The 24,539-nt window shown below is 33.8% G+C and overlaps 1 protein-coding gene and 2 long non-coding RNA genes across 5 annotated transcripts in view; 2 read left to right on the top strand and 1 right to left on the bottom strand.

The window, feature by feature from the left end:
* The window catches only part of LOC127839380 (uncharacterized), a 179,156-nt gene that overhangs the window by 136,430 nt on the left and 18,187 nt on the right, over positions 1–24,539 (top strand). The gene's annotated exons all lie outside the window — the stretch shown is intronic.
* Positions 1–24,539, bottom strand: part of LOC127839354 (nuclear pore complex protein Nup214-like) — a 259,153-nt gene that overhangs the window by 120,936 nt on the left and 113,678 nt on the right. The gene's annotated exons all lie outside the window — the stretch shown is intronic.
* LOC127839396 (uncharacterized) lies at positions 16,161–19,004 on the top strand. The gene is made up of 3 exons (XR_008030326.1): positions 16,161–16,181; positions 18,658–18,717; positions 18,974–19,004. It is a non-coding gene; the product is annotated as an uncharacterized LOC127839396 (long non-coding RNA).

Genomic DNA, 24,539 nt, shown 5'->3' on the forward strand with positions numbered 1-24,539 from the left:
CACCTTATTTCAATTTCTCTGTCTATAACAATGTTTCTTTCTACTCTTTCCCTACAAAATTTACTCTTGATGCCGGCTACTTTTCCCAAATATATCAAGTAAATGTCACAAATGCTTTCGTTTTACTGCATAGTTGCCGGCCATATAACTGGCTACTCAAATTTTTCTGGAAAACACTGAATTATGCATGACAAACACACAATACTTACATGTAAATAAACCTTAGATTCGTTTTTAAAATAAATTGACACTTCCAGCTTGTCGTCAGTAAAATCCAAAGATTCAAATAATTTTCCACGAGATACGTCAACAATTGTGTAATCAAATGAATGAAAAATAAAAGTAAAGAAAGCCGGATTTAACATAAGTTTCAGGTTGATAAACACAACAAGGTAAAGGTAGTCGGTGAGATATAATAATAATACAGTTAGTAAGGCCCAAACCCTTGGTACGGTAAATATACTAAATCATACCCGGGAATTTCAACACTAAATCGGTTGTTGTCGGCTATTTTGTAAAAATTAATTATGTTTACATTTATGTCAATTTTCTGTTCAATGGCATTTATATTATCAAAACTCATTGTTAAAATCAATAATGTGATTTAATTTTAAATCTTAAATTGTTTAAAGTCGCGTCATTGTATGACGTCGTCAAGTATAATATTTTCCACGACATCGCAGGTTCACTTTTTACCGTCATAGATTTTTTAAAAGAAACATTATTTGGTTTGCAAGGTCCGTTAAATGGGGAACACCATATTCGGTATTTATATTATGTTTTAACAATTAATTCATGCTGTGTAATAAATATTGTATAAGATATTTCGATATTGATTGAAAATGTTTCAAATTGTTATTTATGAAACCTCTTATTCTAATGAGTGTATGCTATTATATTATACTTTGAAAAGCATATCTGTTGTACTATAATCTTATTATTCATTTTTTATTGTTAATTTCATTTATTGTAGAGAATCGTCAATGTTACATCTAGTCGCCAATGCTTGTTGTCAGTGTTAGTCGTAAATGCTTGTGATCATTGTCGTCAATGTTAGTCGTCAATCCTTATCGTCATTATACATGAAGGAAATAAAAGCAGAAACAGAGACGTATTCTTGATTACTTGCTTATTCCTACGGCGTCCTCTCAACACTGAAACTAAAAAGCATGTTGATGCAGATTTTTTAAAAGAGAAGGTTGTTTAAGGTAAACAATATTGTTTTACGTTATCGGTAGCATGTTTAACGACATTGGATTTTTGGCGGATATACAACTCGGATACAATATAATATTTGCGGTTATGTTTAAGTTTATTTACCGTACCCGGGGAACATGTAAGTAAAGTTAAGAGTACCCGGGGTACATGTACCGGTAAGTAGTACCCGAGCCGAGAATGACCAATCGAGCCTTAGTAAGTGATTGATGGTGTATGGGATAGCATGCACTGAGGGTGTATATTTTTCATGAACAAGTCAATTGAAGGTGTTAGAGATGCATTGATCCATAACATTAAAAAGGGTAATTAACCACGGGCTTATTAAAATTAAAACGACATTACATTGTACCAGCTGTTTATTGTTGAGTACTGTAAGCTTGCAATATTTTAAATAATGTAAACAACTTACCTTGTATTAAGTTGGCACATTGTTGTCAGGTGTAGAAACTTTTTATACTTATTTCTGTTAAGTTGCACTGGCAGAACCAAAAGAATTATGTAGTCGTTTCTGAATAATCACGAAACAACCTACTAATGCATATATGCTTGCCAGTTACTGAGTTTGTGCATTTCCATTCATTATATTATCGGCCTTGGCAAACAGCGTAGACCCAGATGAGACGCCGTGTGATGTCTGCTATTTCGTTACGCTGAAAATTTCCATATCCACGGGTGTTTTTGTGTCAAATGTTATGGTTTTTCAATAGATCGTATACTTATCTACAAAACAGCGAATTAGCGTTCACTTTACATCATCTATGTTATTTTGTTAATACTTTCGAGCGTTCTTTTCGAACCTGTATTGGCAGCCATTGGTCGACGCCGTCTGCTATTTCAAACGCCGATGATTTCCATATCCACTGGTGTTTTTTTATGTCAAATTTTATTGTTTTTTCGTTGGATCGTATACTTATCTACAAAATAGCTAACTAGCGTTCACTTTACATCATTTATGATGATCTTATTTTGTAAATATTTTGTGAGCGTTCATTCCTACGTTGCTATGTCGTCAGCCATTTTGATGGTTGGTTTGTTTACTTTCCGTCTTTCGGTTTCTACTGCAAACGAAATTAATTGATTTGCTGCTCACGTTTATTTATTGATTTAATAATAAAATATTAAACCCTAATAATGTAATAGATATTATCGGATAAATAGAATACCATTCTAATACCAGTGTGTACTTACATTTATCTCGGAAAGCCTAGCCGCGTAAACCTTTCTTCAACTCGTAGCACACAAATTCACAATACGTTGAATAACACATTGATTTATGTGATGTTTATTAAAAAAACACACTTGTGTACTTCCGATTGATATTCAAACACAATTATTACGTCTTTGTTTATCGATTAAACGCCTAACTTTTATTGAATTAATAACGCGTAACTTTGTTTCTTTGTTTATTAACAAGATGGAAGCTAGCCTAAGCGCTTTTCATGACGTCATGCGCGCGTGCCGTTTCCCATAAAAATATTTCAACACAAAATACTCGAAAACTTGATTTTTCCCAGGTATAACGCCTACGCCAACAGGTAGATCGCATTCTTGTCCATATACATGTCAAATTTCAGCAAACGTGTTCGGCCAGTTTTCAAGAGACCCAAATCGCAGTGATTTGCCTCAGCTTAACGGAACTTAGCCCCCTTTATCATTCGTTCGAATGAACGTCATCAATGATGACGTCCAATACATCACTCATTCCATACTAGACTTGCGACACCTTAAGGGTTTCGCGGGATGGAATGAGTGGGGAGATCATATACAATTTTCAGCTTTCCGGAAGCAAGGACCCTCTGGACGTGAAACATCAGCTTTCCAACACTAAATGATTCCAGTTCCAAAGCACATATTGCATTAGTTCAATGGGAAGAACATAAAACGTCATATTCACAAATCTCTGAAAAACAAACAGTGCTAAAAAATATTTAAAGTAGTCATTTACTATTTAATTGATTATGTCCTCTGATTGTTGCATTTTTAATTTAAATATGTGTTCCTATATGCATTTATTGTTGTATTGACTTAAAAAACTAAAATGGATGCCAATTCTTAGTTTGCTGTCTAAGTCTACCCTAAAATTATACATGTTTCTTGCATAATTGAATTATCAAAAACTGCATACTTGTAAAGGCATTGTCAGAGTTATTTGGTTAAGTTAGAGACAAAGTAAAGCAAATATATTCATTTTTCTTAAAATGAATCATCCTCTGAAGCCCCCACTGGGATTCAAACCCAGATCTCTTTCCTCTGGGAAGGAAAGTATTCTATCTTGAAATACAAGGGCAAGTAAGAGGACAATTTGCAATTTTAAACCTATAAACATATAAACTTAATTTTTCACATGACCTTAGAAACAACACAGACATCTCTGAATCTGAAATACATTACAGTTACAATTCAGGTTTTTAGTATTGTGCATTGTACATGAATGTTTAAATATTGTATTTATCCTTGGTACACAGAACTGCCTAAAGATGCGTAAAATACCAGTATTCAAATCTGAAAATATCCCATGTGTTTGTTTCACTCTGTAAGTATCCCTATTTTATTTCAATAAAGAAGTTTTTCCTTCTCCTGAAAATTTAACTAAATGTCAGTTATGCTACTTTTTCATTCAGCAAATTACATGTGTCCGTAATGTCAATTTTGAAAATTTGGTAAAAACATTAATTTTACCAAAAAGGTAGACTTAATATTATTTAACAGTTGATGTATGTCACCTTAATAAAAAAAAACAAAAATGGGAAAGAAATAAAATGTTTAAAAATGTCAGTTACATGACTTATAACATTAAGTAGACGATATAGCTTTGATACTTTAGGATACGAGTAGACCTTAACACAAATAGGATAAGAGTAGACCTGAACACAAAATTTACCCAAATTTTCAATTTTCTAACTATAAAAGGGGGCATTATTCTGTCAAAAAACAGAAAAAAATGGGTACGAAAAAAATGTGTGTACGAAAACAATTGGGTAAGAAAAAATTATGCCATAAATATATGCTAAAATAGCTTGGGGTCTTGACCACCAAAACAGCTTGGATTTTAATTATGCTGAAATAACTCGGGGTCATGACCACCAAACTGGCTTAGAATTAAATTATGCTGAAATAGCTCAGGATCTTGACCACCAACCTGGCTTGGATTTTTATTATGCTGAAAAAGCTCGGGATCTTTACCACCAAACTGGCTTGGATTTGAATTATACTCATAGTTCGGGTTCTTGACCACCAAACTGGCTTGCATTTTAATTATGCTGAAATAGCTCAGGATCTTGACCATCAAACTGGCCTTGATTTTAATAATACCGAAATAGTTCAGGATCTTGACCACTAAACTGACTTGGATTTTTAATATGCTGAAACAGCTCGAGGTCTCGGCCATGAAACTGGCTAGGATTTTAATTATGCTGAAAAAGCTCGGGGTCTTGATCACCAAACTGGCCTGGATTTTAATTATACCGAATTAGTTCAGGATCTTGACCACTAAACTGACTTGGATTTTTATTATGCTGAAATAGCTCGGGGTCTCCGCCACCAAACTGGCTTGGATTTTAATTATGGTTAGAAAGCTCGGGGTCTTTACCACAAAAATTGACCACCAAACTGGCTTGAATTTTAATTATACCGAAATAGTTCAGGATCTTGACCACTAACCTGACTTGGATTTTAATTATGATGAAATAGCTCAGGGTCTCTGCCACCAAACTGGCTTGGATTTTAATTATGGTGAGAAAGCTCGGGTCTTGACCACAAAAATGGCTTGGATTTTAATTATGCTGAAATAGCTTGGGATCTTTACCACCAAAGTGGGCGGGGCCCTGGGGTGGGTAATGTTAACATGGATGGTCGAGACACTGTGTTGTCATAAGAAATCTTTAGTGTTAATTTGAAGTCAATTGGTGAAAAATGGTGCGGCAGAGGCAGACGCGTATTCCCATGCCGCATGTTTGACCCAGGGGGCGCCCCAGGGTTGGTAATGCGGCCATGCATGGTTGAGATTGACCGTAACTATTGTCTTAAGAGATTTCGAGTGCTTGACAGGTTAATGTAAGCCATCATGGAGACAGGTGGTTTATGTGGGCTGGTGGTAATTTAAAAGATGAAGTTTCAAAAATAATTATAAAAATAAAATTTGGGGGGGGGGGATTCTGGGGTGGGGCATGGGGGATAGTTTGGGTGCAGTGCATTGTGGTATGTCAGGTTAGTGTTGTATTGTCAAAGTATGAATCAAATGTGATCATAAATAAAGAAGTTATGGCAATTTAAGCAAAATGTTCAATTATCTAAGTATAAAAGGGGCAATAATTCTGTCAAATGCTTGATACAGTTTTCTTCTCTTGTTTATAGATTGGGATCATGTTGGTAAAGAAGTATGCAAAATATGAAAGCAATATGGCAAAGGACATAGAAAATATTTGAGGTGGTATGCAAACTTTAACATAGATTTATCAATAATATGCATATTCTTAGTATAAAAGGTTAATAATTCTGTCAAAATGCTTGATACAGTTGTCTGCTCTTGTTTATAGATTGGGATCATGTTGGTAATGAAGTATGCAAAATATGAAAACAATAAGTCAAAGCAATATGGCAAAGGACATAGAAAATATTTGAGGTGGTATGCAAACTTTAACATAGATTCATCAATAATAGGCATATTCTAAGTATAAAAGGGGCAATAATTCTGTCAAAATGCTTGATACAGTTGTCTGCTCTTGTTTATAGATAAGGGTCATGTTGGTAAAGAAGTACATGTATGCAAAGTATAAAAGTAATTTGTTAAAGGACAAAGAAAATATATGGGGTAGTACACAAACTTTAACATGTGCACGCTAACAGTAACGCCGACGTGATCAGGATAGCTCCATTATATATATTTCATATATATTAGTCAAGCTAAAAATGAGTGAAAATCTCTGACCCGTCTCCACCCCATCCCCTTTAACTTTTGACCCAGGGGTCAGATCAAAATTCCAAATAGTGCAGGGTCGCACATAATGCTCATAGCTACCATGTGTTTAAGTTTCAAGGTTCTAGTGCTTATGGTGTAGGAGATAGTGGCTAGGACAGACGGACAGACTGATGGTGGAGATAACCACAATGAACCTGTTAACAGCCAACTAACGCTGCCAACAAAGCACAAGCTTTACGTGTCAGGATGCGGCACTATCTATACAAACTGCATAAGGAATTACAAGACGCTTAGGGTTTGAGGGACACCAAACCTGATTATGAGTCTTCCACACCTTAAGCATCTTAATAACCCTTTGCATGCTGGGAAATTTGTCGTCTGCTAAAATGTTGTCTGCTGAATTTCTAAAATAAGCATTTTCTTCAAAAAAATTTCAAAGAATACTATCAGAATAGCAAACAGTTTGGATCCTGATGAGACGCCATGTTCTGTGGCGTCTCATCTGGATCCAAACTGTTTTCAAAGGCCTTTAAAATTCGGTTCCCGCACTGAAAGGGTTAAATATACTTATTTGCTTGTGTACATGTACCTGATAATAAATTATTATTATTACCTGTTTTGGCATCAACAAGCTTTATCAATAGGCCCTCAAATTTTGCACATAAACGCTACACGATCAACCAATATGCCTTTTCATTTCAAGTCGGAAAGCAATTTAGCCCTTATTCGGCCATAATAGGGTGGAGGAACTATTTAAAATACAACTATTCCAGATACAAAAATATGAATTCATTTATTTAATGCACTTATTTTCTTCTCTTTTGCTACGAAATGACCATAAACCAGCTTTCCAAGTCATATTTTGCACTAGCAGATGATATTTCTTTTTTTACATATGAAAGGTAAAAAGAAATTCAAGCAGCATTTTATAATATAAATTTTAAAATGCACTCAATCATGCACTTCCAAACAATATTATTGTAATTCTGTTATTTATAATCATATTAATAATGCCTCATTTTTCTCAAGTTTATGGTTTACTATCTATTTTTCCCAATTTTATGGTTTATCTTGATTATTTTCTGAATTCAAAAGGCACTGGCTTAAAAAAAAATGTCTATGCATGTAACTGTATATTGAAATCTCTTTATGAGTGATTATAAATGCATGATAAAATTCTAACATGTTATGTAATAGATAAATCTATATTGTTTGTATTTTTTCGTAAACATTATTAGCCACCGTTGTGGTCAAACATATTTTTTTGTTTTATTAATGACGTTGTTTCACAGATTACTGTAACAGAGCTACAGATAAGGTGGGCATTTGTGCAAATATCCAATGTAAAATTGCCGATTACGCATAGAAAAATAAAACCATGCGTTCCGAAACCCCATTGAAATTGCCGATTACGCATATCATATTTTTCCTTTGCATAACGAGTAAATTTGTCCCGGAAATACCCTGGTCCGAAATACCCGGATTCTTTCCGCTTTGTCCAAGCGCTTTCAGTATAACCTTCAGCACAATAATATGTACGGAAAAAAGTGTCTTTGTGACTACGTGTTATTGTTGTGAAAATGTCGAAATCGTGAGGCCTTAAAAATGGAAACATCGTATCCTAGGCACAAAGAAACTCAATTTTAAGATATTTAACCGCAGGCAACACAAAATCAGAAGCGGAAAATATAGTGAAACTAATTCTTGACAATATTATGTCGGAGGCAATCGCTGTCAGTGCTTACATTGTAAGAAAACTGGTGGAAAAAATCGTTGAACTTTTTTTTTAAATCAAGACTGTATATTATGGATACATCTACATAATGACACAAAATCTCTGAAACTAATCAATTAAGAGTGGAACTACAACCAGCTTATTCAGGTAAGCAGGTGAGAATTTAAGACAATGAACATACCCAATTTTAAAACAAAGGTACCCAATTGTCAATTAAAGTACCCGGTAGTGGGTACCGACTTTTTTGTACCCAATTGAATATGAAAATACCCAATTGAACTCAAAAGTAGTGAGTATTAACCCAATTACTCAGAAAAGTTATCTGGAGCTCTGCTGTAACGTACAATCTTTATACGGAATGAAGGAGTTTTTATTTACAAGTACACTTTTTGTATTTTTTTGATAGTCTACTTAATTTTTGTTTTACTGTTAAATAAAATAACGCCGCACGCGTCAGACTAATGTCGTTAAAATCTAGAGTTTAAATGAAATTATGTCACACGATATACATATAAAAATATTTAACTGCATGTCCGACTTGTCGTCATTAAATTCAAGTCGTCATTAAATTCAAGATTTAAAATGAAAATACGTCACAAGATATATGTACTTCATACCATACGAGTTTTTTAGGATATTTTAAGATCTGAATACTGGTATTTTATATGTGTTAAACTTTAACTGTAATGTATCGCAGATTCAGAGATGTATGTTTTGTTGTAAAGGTCATTTAACCCAACATATCTCAGACACAAAGAGTGTCCAAATTTGTGCAAACAATTAAATTAAAACTAAGACATTTATCGATTGTCATTACCTGCTGTATAATTTATTTGTGTACTGACATATATTCAATTGTGGTGAAATCAACCGGGATCACCTTGGTGAGAATCTGGTGGAAAAATCACTGCACTAACCTGAGGCATCAGAGTGTCATGATTGATTGCTCAGTTGTACATATTTTTCTAATTCTGGCTACCATAACTTTAAATGTCGCTTTTTATGATTTTTGACTGGCGCGACTTTATAGTTATGGACCAACCCCATTAGGAAAGTCAACCAGAAAATGCCGAAAGTCGACAGTTAACAAATACCGGTCCAAAACAGCTTTTAAATGCAGTTATTGGCCCATATCAATCACTTGATTGGAAAGATTGACATTTTTCACATTTAACTGATACATTCTTTCACAAAATACTATCTTAAACATTTAAAATTTATCTATTCTGCTCTTACATATCGAGAAAAACAGCGATGTGACAGACTTTCTTGAAATGCGAATCTCCCGAGATTTCACGGTCATATGATGGTATTTCTACTTTTAGTAACATACCATGTGCTCAAGTGTTTTCAAATTCAGAATGACATTTCCCGGTATTTTAGAATATTCTGGCTTGTTTTGTGAACAAATTGTAGTGTAAATACAAACTCAAAGTAAATATTTAAAACTACCCGATTCACACTGAAATCATTTTTATAATCCACCAAACTTGTTGTTAATCACAAATAATAGATTTCAGAAAACGAAAGTAATGTTTACAATTTCAGCAAAAAATGTCAAGGTCGTTCGAAAGTATCCAAATTAAAACTAGTCTTGGACAAAGCAACAATGGCGTCAAAATTGTGAATTTCAGACTGATGAGAGTTATTTTCATCTATTGTAAGATGCAGTTGAAACATTTGAACCTTAAAATATTCCTCGGTGCAGTAATTTATATTCATTCACCAATATATGTAGAAATGTATCCAAGAAAATGAGTATTCTTTGATTTATAGCGTGACATAAATTAAATATGTTACGACTCTGGTTGACTTTCGATACGGGGTTGGCTTCATCATACAGGTATGTCAATACTATATCAGTGTCCGACAAATTTCTTATTTTTCAGGGAGCCCACTGGGCTACCAATAAAAATATTTGGTAGCCCATATAATTTTCCTACAAAATGATAAGATGCAGGTTTTCATCTTTATTTTATTTCTTCATTTACATATATACATAATATGTATACATACATATACATAATACAGCAAGTAGTCTGATGTACACAGTCAATATTGTTAATTAATGTTACAGTACAGGCACCTTGTACTTAAATGTAAATGTACCAAAGAAAATCATATACTACATGTAGATATTACATGTATGTGCACATGTATGTGTACTTAAATTCGGACAGCACGTTAAGTTGGAAACGTAAATAAAGCGTTTAGATGATCAATACGACTGACTCGTATGGTGTTAATCAATGCAATAGCTCTTTTTAACAACAAATACCGAGTTTCAAGAAATCAAGAGTATTAAATCATTTATTTACTTGTGTCCGACTTTAAGTTCTGTCCGAATTTACGTATTGCATCCGTATGTTACGACACTAGTGTGCAGTCAGTATACAATACAATAATTGTTTCAATAATGAAGGAACTGATACAGTGTAACGGTAACGATACAGCGTGTTTACATTATATTTTATTAAGAGGAAATGTCAATGCCAAATAATTCGCGAGATACCCCGGTACTTTAGTTGAAATTCACAACGAAACTTTTAATGGAAATTAAATGATCTCAATGATGTACCCGCTACGAAATTTTTATTTACAAATAAATACACCCATGCCAATTTGTGCGCGCTTTTTATCTGGACCAGGGGCCTATACGTTTGTATAGGTCCCTGTCTGGACAAAGAAATTCATTTATTAAATGTAGAATTTTGTAACCTAAAATAACTGTACACAACGTGTGCAAACCGTCGCAGGTGATTTACGCAAGTTGCAATTGAACGGTCCTGATTGGGAGCTTATTTCATCATATCTTTAAATAGAATCATATGCCGAAATTCAATTGACACTTTAGAAAATTTCAAACGTTTGTGTTTATGACTCTCAATGTCTATATTACCCTCCCATAATTTGGTTTAAAAAAAATTAAATTGGGCATATATGGAATTATTGATTAACAGTCGATCAATCCAATTATTAATTGACAATGCAAACTAATTAGCAGGTGTTAACCGCGTTGTTATTAATATTCATTTTCGGTTTCGTTACCGTTTTGAAGAATCCGCTATTGTTTTGATTTATTTAATGTTCGGCATCCTTGGATATTTAACGACATCAAAAACGTAGTCGCTCTTACTCATAGTTGCGGTTAACAAAGAATTCCAAACTGCGAAATGATGTTGCATCATGTGCGCCAACTATTCAACCGGCTCTCATTATATTATTAGCAGACGACAAATGTTGATTCTGATTGAATGATTAAAATTCACTCTTACTGTTTACGACATTAACGCAAGTGATCGGTGACTGATAAGATAATTGATTGCACTTTGTTATCGGATTATAAACAAGACACGGTGTAGAAACACATGGTCAGCGTGTTTATTCTACGTATGTCTGTCAATAAAACGGGCTACCGCTCTTATAGATTTATAGTAGCCCGGCGGGCGTCAGCTGGAACATTTCAGTAGCCCGATGAAAAAATTCTGTAGCCCCCGGGCTCCGGGCAATGGATTTGTCGGACACTGCTATATAAATTGTACGCTGAAGTTTCTTTAGCTAATATTTTTCTTATGTTGACAGACCATTGACATTGCTGGGGTTTGTTGAGATAAATACTTATTATCATCAGGGGCAGGAAGACATTATAGACATTAAACAGCGTATCATTACGTAGACAACAGTTGCACAACTGTATGCGTAAAAGGTAAATCAGTATATTAATAATTATGTTGACAACTAGCTTACGTAGCAACGTCCGAAAATATGAAATATCCGACATCTATTTCAATATTTAAAATTCAAGATATAATGACTACTGAACTGTTTTACTTTAAGGAAAAAACAGTAAAAGTATGTTTTTAATGAAAATGAAACACAACAAACAATATACTTATCATGATAACGGCTAAACGACTTATTATCCCAATATAACACTGTCATTGAATCGCACATTTCAATTTAAAATTATTCCCCTTGAAAGTTAATGCATATTGATATAACGAATTCATCAAACGTTATCAAACATGAGTAATTTGCATTGCATCGGATTCCCACAATATTATGTGGATGTAAATCGGATCCGGTTGTTGTTTATGTGTCAAGCTCATTTTGCCAGTGAGATACTTAAATTACTTGCGTAGTAAAATCGGCTAGATTGAACTTTACCGGTACGGAGTTGTTTACCACTATCAAATCTACTGTAAAGTACACAAAGATACTTACATAATTCTGCCGTATCTGTCTGAATAAACATCTGCTGCACAAAATATAGACATTTGTATTAATGATTATTAAACACAATCATATTTTTCTGTGTTTATTGAATTAATGACACTGAGTTTCTTTGTTGCGTTACAAGATGGCGGATCTCTAGCGCTGTTTGTGAAGTGACGTCACAATGTTTATTTGAGCGCGTGCCCGTTCCCACAAAAAAAGTTTAAACACAAAATACTCGAAAACTTGATTTTTGCCAGGTATAACGCCTACGCCAACAGGTAGATCGCATTCTGGTCCATATACATGTCAAATTTCAGCAAACGTGTTCGGCCAGTTTTCAAGACTCCCAAATCGCGGCTATATGCGCCAGCTTAACGAAACTTAGCCCCCTTAATCATTCGTTCGAATGAACGTCATCAATGATGACGTCCAATACATCACTCATTCCATATTCATTGAATAATATTCGGGTTAGGCAGGTGATTGAGTGATTGTCTATGTTGAAAAAACAACATAACAAAAAGCAGTATTCGAACTGGTAGCCATTGTTACTGATTTGTCCCGCAGACACTTTTAATATTATATTTAATTAAACTCATATTGTGCTAACACATGTTTTAATAAAATTATATGATTGATTATTGCCATGACTTTATTTGTAAGTGCACATTTCAGGCACATCACTTCGAACTAAGCAACGAAGGAAGCCTTGCAAAGGCTTAGGAACTCACAGACGAAAAACAGACACTCATCGAAGAATTGAAAACGGCTAGACGTGAAGTATTAATAGTTTATGCATGTGTAAGCAAAATGGGATTTTAATCTTCGCACATTTAAGTCTAAGAACTGCTCTTAAAATGTTGGTTATTATTATATGATCAAAAAAATCAGAACGCATAACTGTTTACAAGCAAACGATTACATCAAAAGATAATAAAACAATAAAGCGGTTGAATAACATGCTAAGACCCTTCTACTTTGTATGGGCCGTTCCATGGTGGTGAACCCAGCTTATAAAGCACTTTAATGTTATATGCTTTTATGCATGCTTCGTCATGTATTGCATAAGCAATTGGTCACTCAGCATAAGAAAATTATAAACGGGTATTGACACACGCTTTTCTGCCGATTATGTGCACTAGTTCCATTATTTCTATCATTTATAATTTTAAATCTTAATTGTTCACACGGAATGTTATCAAATTCCCGTTAAATGTTTCTCATACAATCCCAACAGGTTTAATGTAAACTGAAATGAGATCAACAAAATAAATTTGTATTTAAAAATAATACAAGACAGTACTATTTTGTAGTTTTATTTGAGAAATATCTAACAATATAAGCTTAGAAACAACCAATCAGTTACACTATAATACATCATTTGAGATGCGTAGTTAAAGCTCATATCGCTGATCACATATTGGCGTGATATAGTCTTAAAACGTATGTACACCGGCTATCATTAGAATAACCTAGATATAATAGTTATAATTACACTTTCACAATATTTTCTTTTTAATGAATACACAATCATTTGATTACGATTGTTCAGTTATTTGATTATGTGTACCTTTAAGGTGGATTCTAACAAAGAAAAGTTTCTTTTTTTGTTGAATGTTTTATGTAAAAATGATTTTGACTACATTTTAAGAAACATCTCTTTAAAATAAGCAACGCAGAAAGCCTTTCAATGGTTAAAGTTATAACGGAGGAACGAACGAAATTTCGTAAAGAGTTGGATAGGTCATCGCGTCGTTTATTTACAGTCTCTACGTTTATACTTAAGACACAAGTCAAATGAATGGGTATGTCATATCTTTTCTTAGAATTTGAACAAAATATTCAGGTGACTGATTTAATAAACTGCTTAAACATGTGTAATGCTTAGTGATATTGTTTTTACATGTAACTGTTTGAAAAATTATTTCTCGTCCAAGTGTGACGTTTTGTACTCCTTCAAAACCGTTAAAGAATTTCAACCGTTTGCACTTACCGACCCAAATTTTGTCTTCATGTTTGTGTCTTTGTTGTTTAAAATTGTATCTTGTCAACTTTAAAATGTTTGTGCTTGTTTGTTTTGAAATTGGTTATTTGTAGAATTAAAGGTTACCCTGATACTGTCGCAGCTGAATAAGTACTGGGTGTATGTTTTGTTTGGTTTCCGTATTAAAAGAAATTTATTCCATTATTGTCATCGTATAAAAAGTAAAACAATATTTGAAAATTCAATAACATGTACATTATCCGAAAATAAACAACCAACTTTAAAATATGCGTTTGTGAGTGTTCGGGTGTATATTTGTTATTATTCATTGAATAATATTCGGGTTCAGGAGGGTGATTGTGAGTATTTTAACACAAGAGCAAAACAAACAAAAATTTCATCAAACTGTTTAGACATTTTCACTTATTTGTCCCACAGACAGGTTTAATATTTTACGTGTTCCGTGTATAATTAAGCTCTGATTATGCTAACACATATTTTAATAAATTGATATGATTGATTGTTATTAAAGCTTTATTAGTAAGTGAAATTTCAGGCACATCGCTGGGAAATAAGCAACGAAGAAAACCTTGCAAAGGTTAAGGAACTCACCGACGAAAAAAAGAAACTCATCGAAGAACTGAAAACAGCTACTCCCGAAGTATTATTATTTTAAGCATTTAATATAACATGTGATTTAAATATTTGCACATGTTTGTGCACGAATTGCTCTTAAATTAGGTTATTATTATATGAACACAAATTCAGAACAAAGCACTTTTAAAATCAAAAGTTTAAATATTAACATTATAAAACAATACAGAGGGTCAATAACCTGCTACGTACATGCTTCTTTGTATGGACCATTCCATGGTGGTGGCCCCAGCTTAGAGCATTTAAATGTTGTATGTTGTTATGCATACATCTTCATGTATTGTATATGCAATTGGTCACTCACATTAAGTAAATTATACACGGATTTGACTCAAGCTTTTCTACCGATTAGGTGCACTAGTTGCAATATTCCTATGTTTATAAATTATAATCTTAATTGTTCACATGGTAGTCGGAATGTGATTACATTCCCGTTTAGTGATGCTCATACAGTCTCAAGAGATCTTTGTAACCTGAAATGAGGTGAACAAAATATATTTGTATTTGTTTTCACAAAGAATACAATACAATAATATGTTGTTGCCAAATTTGAAAAATATTTCAACATAAGCTTAGTAACAACCAATCAGTTACAAAAGAATAGATCAATTGTCCTACAAGTACGTAGTTAAAGCTAATATCGGTGATCATATATCGGCGTGATATTTTCTTAAAACGTATGCACACAGGTTATCAGAAGATTCACCTAGTTATTACACTTTCACAATCGTTTCTTCTTTAATGAATACACAATTATTTGATAACGTTTGTTCATTTGTTTCATTCTGTACATCTTTAAGGTGGATTCTTTCAAAGAAAAGTTTCTTTTGTTTGCTTAATGTTGTGTGTAAAAATGTTTTGACTACATTTGAAGAAACATCTCTTTATAATAAGCAACGCAGAAAGCCTTTCAATGGTTAAAATAATAACGGAGGAAAGAACGAAATTTCGTAAAGAGTTGGACATGTCATCGCGTCGTTTATTTACAGTTTCTATGGTTATACTTAAGACGCATGTGGCCATATCGTTTCTCAGAATTTGAACAAATATCCATGTGATTGATGTGATAAACTGCTTAAACATGTGTAATGTTAAGTGAAAAAATTTAAATTGCTGAAATGATTATTGTGGATTCCCTGTTTGGCACCCACGTATGTGCATACATATTATACCTCACATACTATTGCGCACCTTAATCTGCTTGACCAGTTTATGTTCATAAAACGCGATATTGGCATACAAGAACATATTACACACATCTGAATTAAACATGGGGTAGCTTTTGTTGTGAAGTGTAGGCATTGTTAACTAATTTTGTTTTTATATCGCAGCTAATATGATACTTTATTTATTATAATTCGAATCAACAGCTTGAGAGAGAATTTACGCCATGGAAATATTCGTTATAATCATTTTATATTTCCGTTTCATAAGGCGAACCGAGATCGCAGAGGGTAAGAATAGTTTTATTTGTATTATTCACAAGTCACTTTTAAATAAAAATAAAAAAGCCTCTTTTAATGAGAACGTTTAATACGATCAGGTTAAGTCAAGTAAACACGAATTTATTCTTATATTGTTAATGTTGTCTTGTATTGTGCTGTTTTGTGCTGTTTTGTACTGTTTTGGCCATTGGTCACTTGCCTTAAATAAAGGACCAACTTATTGTATATAATGAGAATTCAATACTGCTCCAGCAGCTTGAGTTTCACTTCTTTATATTATAAATGATAAGTAAAGCTTTCCCTTGAATTGTTTCACTTGATAGCATTGTATTAATATATCCCATCAAAGTCTAAATTAGAACAATGTAGTTTGCCGCGTCAATAAGCAAAACAAGCGTTTAAAAGTTCTGTTAACATTCAATTATTGTATGAAACATTAATATGTCTTTCTTATGTCTAAGTTTGAGGGCAACTCACGCTTTAGCTGAAACTTATCAAAATATAGGAAAAAACTAAGACAGATAGAACCTCAAAATAATAGCCATTCCCTCCCGATTTGCACAAAGAATACGTTTCAATGTGCTTTCAAAGGAATCATCTTGACAATTTCCGGTTATATTGGTTCCGTATTTGTCGGTGTTGTATTATTTCTGCAATACAATACTTCTAATATTGTTGTTTGTTTTCGGAAACAAAATGACTACAGTAACATATCCAATCCTAACTAGCATGAATACGTAGCTTAAGTCGGCCTCACGTGAATATGGTTATGAATCCACAATTCGCATTACACTGTTATGGCACGAATGTGTTTTACTTTTCTTTTCTTATAAGTTGATACTATGTATATACTTTGATATGGAAACCTACTGGCCAAATATGTAAATGCTTTGTTGGTATATATATTGTATGTTCATTATGTTGATTGCTATAGCGACTTTACACATATGCTGATTACTTATACTAGTATAATTATACAAACTGTTATTGCGTTTGCAGTTGGCAGGTCTAGTCAGCAGGTAAATTCATAGTTCCCATATAGTTTTAAGAACCACCTATGTGCGACGTTTGCTTAAGATATAAATATATCTATTGTGACGTGGATAAGTAGTTTGTTTACATTATTTATCCCTTTAAATGATTATAAACTAGGATATGTGAGCACTCAGTAAAGGATTGGGGATAGAGAATACAGAATAAATGAGTTAAATCCGAGGTCGTTATTGTACACCAGCTGGTAACGGAAACGTTACAAATCATGAAGTTCATATGGAGCCATTACTAGAATAATCATAAACTGATTCCCCCAAACGAATCTAGGAAGAAATTATATCAGGCAAATAAAATATAAAATATAAAACGCTGTTTGAACTTAAATTCGAGAACATTGATGCGAGAGCGCATTACATAACGGAGGCACGAGAGAGGTGGAACGACTATGAACATTAGAATTCAGGTGAAGAGAACGTTACAGTCTGTGAAGGTCAATATATACAAGTGGGCATTAAGTCACGACAGTGAATTGATTGTTTGCTCTTACTTCAAATTTCACATTACTCAACATGTGTTCAATTAAAGTTTGATCAATATATCATAAGTAAATTTCAAGTTAAGTTTTAACTTTAACTTGTATCAGCACCTGACATAGTACCTAACGTTGACAGTCAAGAGATGACTAGTAAACTAGTGATTTTGCCATTTAATTTGAAAGATAAACAACAATCCAGTTGAAAGGTCGGATGCACTGGTTGTGGCATGTACTACTCTGGTTAAACGAATTATGACGTTTTAGATTGTGTTTAATTGCACAGCTCCATGACGTATAGAATGGGTATTCCATAAAATTTACTAGTACAACACAATAGTTCGATAGTTCGATATCATGTTGTTTAAGATAAGTAGAACAGAACGACCGATATGTTCACCTGTTTGTGTATTTACTATGATTTATGCTAATATAGAAGATTATACTAGCTGTTTGGTTTAAATATATGAAATAGTATGTATTAATTGGATTTTTTTACATATATTAAGATAAGTAGTCTGATAATTGAGGTACGCTATTTCTGACTTACAGTTGACACATGTGAATCGTAATAATGCGATACTTGACACTGTACTATCACGTCGACTTCAATATTTACAAATAGTCGTTTCAGATTGGATAATAACCAAAGTCTTATGGCGAATATGACCTTTTGGATATGTAAATGTGACGCATCACTGGAGAGTGATATTTGCTTATCAAAGCGATATGTAATCATAATATCGTGCAACATGCTCAACAGTTCTGCCAGACAATAAAAGAATATCGACGAAACATTGCATTGCGATCATAAATGCATGAGAACGTGGTAATGTAACGGTGATGGGCAAGATCACCCTTTATATAAACCCGCACAACTTGTCTAGTTTAGGAAGTGCGTGTTAGTGCCTATTTATGCATTTGCGTAGATGTATAAACACATCTGTCTTTATTATTAAGTGTTGACGGTGACATCGACGTGGCTCTTGAAATAAATTCACTACACGACATGGAGACAAGGTAAAGATCAGACAGTTAAGAATTAAAAAGAGCCTATCGTTACATATATTTGAAAAAAAGAAATCGGATGTTTGTAGACTTAGGTATAAATGCGGCTCATGTTTAATCTGCAGCCATACAGGCAAATCATGCTATTATTTTAAAATAAGTATTTAACGACTATTCGTGTTTGTCTTGTGAATTAGATCAACAGCATTTACACGTTAATATCTTACCACGTCACGTAATCATACTGACTTTATTGTTTATTTTCAAGAATGAATAATGTCAACGAAGAGTAAACGCTTTTTTGATGAATTTTATGAGGTAAATATGGCAAGTTATTTTTGAATATTTAAATCTATTTCAAACAGAGTTTACTGACAAAATTAAAACAAAGTGTGTTGACTTTTTTTGCTGAGATCATCACGTTGTTTCATTCCATAAGTCTATAAACTGAATACATATTCACGGCATTCCAATTTAAAAAAGGTGGGAACAACTCTGTCGTGTATTGAATACTTTTTGAAGACAATTGGTGTCGTTTGACCTTTTGAATCTAATTGAACTCCTGTTCAACAATCAATAGAGTTTTTGTTATGTGTAAACATGGATTCGTGTATGTGTACAAGTATTTCACACTGCGTGGAATCACGTGGTTTTATTTTGATATGAAACACGGATAATGGCGGCGTCATTGTCTCGGTAAGAGTATAATTTTTATTTCTTGTACCTAAATGTTTGATTTTAATTTGCCACGATGTAGCCTATCATATGCGGAATCGAATTCCGCGTGTAATGGTACCTTACATGTCATATATTACTGAGTACTTGTCTCGCTTACCCTTTGAATTTGTACACATGCGAATGAATGACAGTGATAGTTTTCACGGATTAAAATGAATTCTTCACAAATATGATTAAAATCAACATTACTAAACTCGTTCTTATTAAATATACACCTGGGTTTCTTACATTACTAACAATACGCCTGAGAGTCTGAAAACTTTGCAGTTTCTGCATAATAAATCACAAAACCAAAATGAAATGTTTCACGGAATACAAATTAATGATGTTTCACGTTAATTGTATGATATGTTTTTACGTATTATCTAAAGGCGAGAAATTAAACGTCGGATATTTTAGAATAATGCAACATTTAAATATGATTCTATTTTTACTATTATCATATTTTTGTGATACCGGTAAATGTTACAAGGCATGCAATTTTTCGTACAAATGACATACATGTACTTGTATCTGGTGAAATCCGGTTTGGTATCATTTAAATACTTTAGATTAATACATGTATCACAAATACTAATTATTTTAATAGTTTGAAGCGCTAGTAAAAATATTTTTATTAATGAACATCGTGAAAACAATTAAAAGTCCACGGGCTTTTTAGTTTGCCAATATCAAAAGTACTCTTACTGTACTTAAAATACAAAAACGTAACGTTTACAATTATTACCCCCGCCCCCCACCATTTATGCAATTTATAAGTACACCATTGTCCATTTCAGAAAATGACACGAAAAAAACACGGCTTACCTTACAGAGGCCAAAGAACGTCTACAAAAAGAAGATCGTTGTGACCAAACATAAAACAATAAACACCCAGCTGTTAACAAGATCAAATGTTGAAAGCAAAATAACTTGCGGAAAACGAAGTTTAACCAAAAACTCCAATTAAATCACCACCAATCCGCACAGACTAATCAGGGACGACACTTTCCGCTTTTGACATTTTCGTTTAAATAAAGTGTCTTCTTAGCAAAAATCCAGTTTATGCGGAAAGTGTCTCCCTGATGCGGACTGCACCGGCTAATCTGGGAGTACACTTTACGCACATGCATTAAGCCAAGTTGTCTCAGAACACGACTCAAATGAAGTACCATAAAGAAGGGTTGATAAATCTTATTATTTTCATAGGCTTAAGCGAAATAATCCGGTTATCATTCACTAGAAGTTTCGCTCGTTTATTTAATGGCTTAAAATAACTTACTTTCTCATAGCATATATATAAATTTACTCAAACTTCGCTTCATTGTTATTTTAGCGAATACAAATGTTTAAAACTCGTTTAAGTGAAACTGTACATCTTATTTTTGTCCACTGCAATTATTAATTTAAAGGACAATTTTTATGTTTTGTTTTCTTCAGAAACCACGTGTTTGACTGTGTACGAAAGAAATATCAAAAAGGAAGAAAGAAGATAGGCACAGTGTCTTCCTCCTCACGGACATCTTTACAGCTCGGGTCTCTCGGTGTACGTTGGAAAAAAAGCGCGAAGAAATGAGTAAAAAATCCTGCCATCTGATAAGATGGGCATACATTAACGTGAATAATTGACAGTATGGACGAAGAAATAATTTCGATGTGACAATTTTCATAACGGACGGCAGTTTGCTTTGTAAATTAAAACTATTCAAAATAAGGGTACAATTGTATTCACATTTCCTTCCTACGTCTTTTATAAGCGTTGTTTAAGTTAATAAAGTTAATATCATACCATAGAGTTTGAGACATAGCTACGTTGGCATAAAGGGGATATAGGAAATAATTTAGTTAACGGTCTCTATCACGTGCACACGTGATAGCTATGACGTGCGCAAGCGATAGCTATGCCGTTCACACGCGATAACTATGTCGTGCGAACGCGATAGCTATAACGTGCACAAGCGATAACTATGACGTGCGCACGCGATAGCTATAACGTGCGCACGCGATAGTTATGACGTGCGCACGCGATAGATTTGACGTGCGCATGCGAAAGTTATCACGTGCGAACGTCATAGCTGACCAATCAGAAAAGGTATCAGATAAGTGATTATTCAGATATAATTCGCTGTAAAAACACACATGTGCTCAGTGCGCTAGTTACAAATGGCTGGTATTTCGAAAAGTTTTATTAGTCAATTATTGCTTTCGCACGCGCAAACTGTTCTGATCTGATACCTTTTCTGATTGGTCAGCTATGGCGTGCGCACGTAATTGCTATCGCGTGCGCACGTCATAGTTTTCACGTGCGCACGCGACGGACACAGTGAAATAAAACATTTCCTTTGTCCCCTTTTGCCACCGTACCTTACCGCCGATGCAGCATATTGTTTAATGTGTTCATTGTTCTGAACAAAAACATTCCCTGCGAAATTTGATATCAAAGACAATTGGTTATGAATATTCATCATATTTAATTTATGCTCAAGTTAATGCTTGTATGTAATTATATATTTTGTTGCATAAAAACGGATTTTGTAAGATTGTCCTGTACTCAGTATGCAAGATTAAATTCTATACGATCAAAAGTGTGTGGGCTTAGTTTAGCTGTTCAAATTAAAACTGCCGTCGTAATTAAGATGTCTTATAATTGCTGTTTCTAAATGATTGTTCAATAACAAAACGCTAACTTGATTTATTTATTTCAAAACAATAATAGGAAAAACATGGATTTGCGTTAATGTGTTCACAAATCAGCAATATCACAGATAATTAAATTAAATCACAGTGTTAATCATGAGAACAGGTAACAAAAGGTTAGTTGGAATATCACAACAGAATCACCATCATCACTTTCAAAAAATATAATCAAAATAAACAGAAGATAATTCAAGCGTATCACTCTCCCTGAGGATAACCATGACGACATGGCTGTGTAAAAATTGCACCTATACAATCACTTGAAGTAATTTGTTGCACAATTAAAAACTTGCAAATAAAAATAAACAACATAAAACACAAATAGCGTTTACACGTTTCAGCTTTTTCTTAAGTCGATGGCGTATTATTGCTTGCAACTGCATTGGTATTGTTATCTTGTTTGCACAATTTCTGATGCCTATACAAATTCGGCTTGTGAGTATATGTCTTCCCGCATTTGCATGCATTTTCTTGGCCCCAAGATGCATAGCCATGTGATCATCATACTGGTCTCTCCTTCTCATTTTATGTCCGCATGTGTCACATTTAACGTTGCTTCTTGGTGTTGTGTCATGTGCGCTCTTAGGTCTGCCATTATTGCGAACGACCTCCCACATGTCTCGCAGGCAAACTCTTTAGTGTCCTTATGTGCTGCGCACCTACAGAAAAGAAAACACCAGTTTGCAAAAGAAAACATACAAGGAAAAACAACAGATGTACACGTCGGACTTGTATGCTTCACATTTTTGTAGTTTAATACAAAATATTGCGGTAAAACAATTAAAAAACTGGTCAAGTATTTCATATTTAATAGAATGACTTGACGTTATATGGCGCAAAAGATAGTAGATTTAACTTGATCCAATGCGAATGTTTTTTTAACTTTTGCCATTCTAGAAGATACGCAATTTGTCACATCCGCCACTAAACACGGTGCAACGAAGTTTGAGTATTGTTTTGAAACTCATGACCCGCCATGAAATAGATCCACGTTAACATGTCACACGTTTTTTGGATCATTAATGACAACAAAAAAACACACAATTGAAAATTAACCTGGTGTTTTTGGTTTTCTTTTTCGAAAATACATCGTTCCAATGAGTATACATTCCATGCTGTGTCAGTTCGTAAGAGCCATCATCAGCAATTGCAAGATTTGTAACGTAAACATTTTATCAATTTTGAAACAATTTTGGTTGCAATGTGTCGTAATAATCGGCAATAAACAGTAACAGTCATATGTGCTTGAATACAAAAGAATTGTCTCACTCACGTTTCTGAAAATGCATAATTTTCACAAAACAATCTTACCTGTGCCTTGTTAAATTAGCTTTGCTGTAGAACATCCGTCCACAAGATCTGTCTGGCGCTATCCCCGTATGTTTTCTTTCATGATCCTTTATCCTGAGGCGCTTCGAAAAGCCTTGCCGCATATTCTACACCAAACCAAGTCTGGAAATAAATATTTACCTAGCTCTTTAACAATTGTTACGAGAAACATATCATAAATATTTTAATCCGTGTAACATATCATTTTTTATTTACGCGTTTATTTTTTATGTTGATTGGTACGCCGTTAAGAATATCGTACATATTCTAGATGATGTTTCTCGAATTTCTCCTGCATTTTTGTGGTATGACCTATGTTAATTTTATGAAATATATTACACAACGCCTTATTCCGTGAAAACTATCATTTAAAAATATTCACTTTGAAATTAATTCAAAGGGTAAGCGAGAAAAGTACTCAGTAATATATGACATGTAAGGTACCATTACACGCGGAATTCGATTCCGCATATGATAGGCTACATCTTAGCAAATTAAAATCAAACATTAAGGTACAAGAAATAAAATACTCTTACCGAGACAATGACGCCGCCATTATCCGTGTTTCATATCAAAATAAAACCACGTGATTCCCTGCAGTGATTTCAGAGATATGGGTAATGCAAATTGTTTCACCAGTTTGTTTATAGCTATAGCCTCAATAGGCCTGTTCGGTTCCGTATTACGCGAGAGGCGGAACGCGTTTGTTTTCAGGTGTTCGACTCAAACTTGAAACACTTAAATTTATTTGCGTTTGTTTCCAGGCGTTTGAAACCATCTCGATCAGAAGCATCCATCATGGAAGATGCTGCAAGAATACGGTAATATATGGTCCAAACTTAACAAAATGTATTTGAATTGTTGTGTTATCGAATTCGTCTTTAATAACTATCCATTGGGTGCTTTTGGAGAAAAAACAACACAATTTAGTGACCCTCCAAGCAGTACATTATTGTTTATGGAACAAAGGGGAAAAAAGCTAGTCTACCCAACAAGAGTATTCCATTCTTATATTGTAATGAACAATTTCATCATTAGTGTCGAGAGTATAAAAAAAAACATTTAAGATAGCACACACCTTGACAAAAATG

This window comes from Dreissena polymorpha, chromosome 7 (genome assembly GCF_020536995.1).
Source record: "Dreissena polymorpha isolate Duluth1 chromosome 7, UMN_Dpol_1.0, whole genome shotgun sequence".
Lineage (NCBI taxonomy): Eukaryota > Metazoa > Mollusca > Bivalvia > Myida > Dreissenidae > Dreissena > Dreissena polymorpha.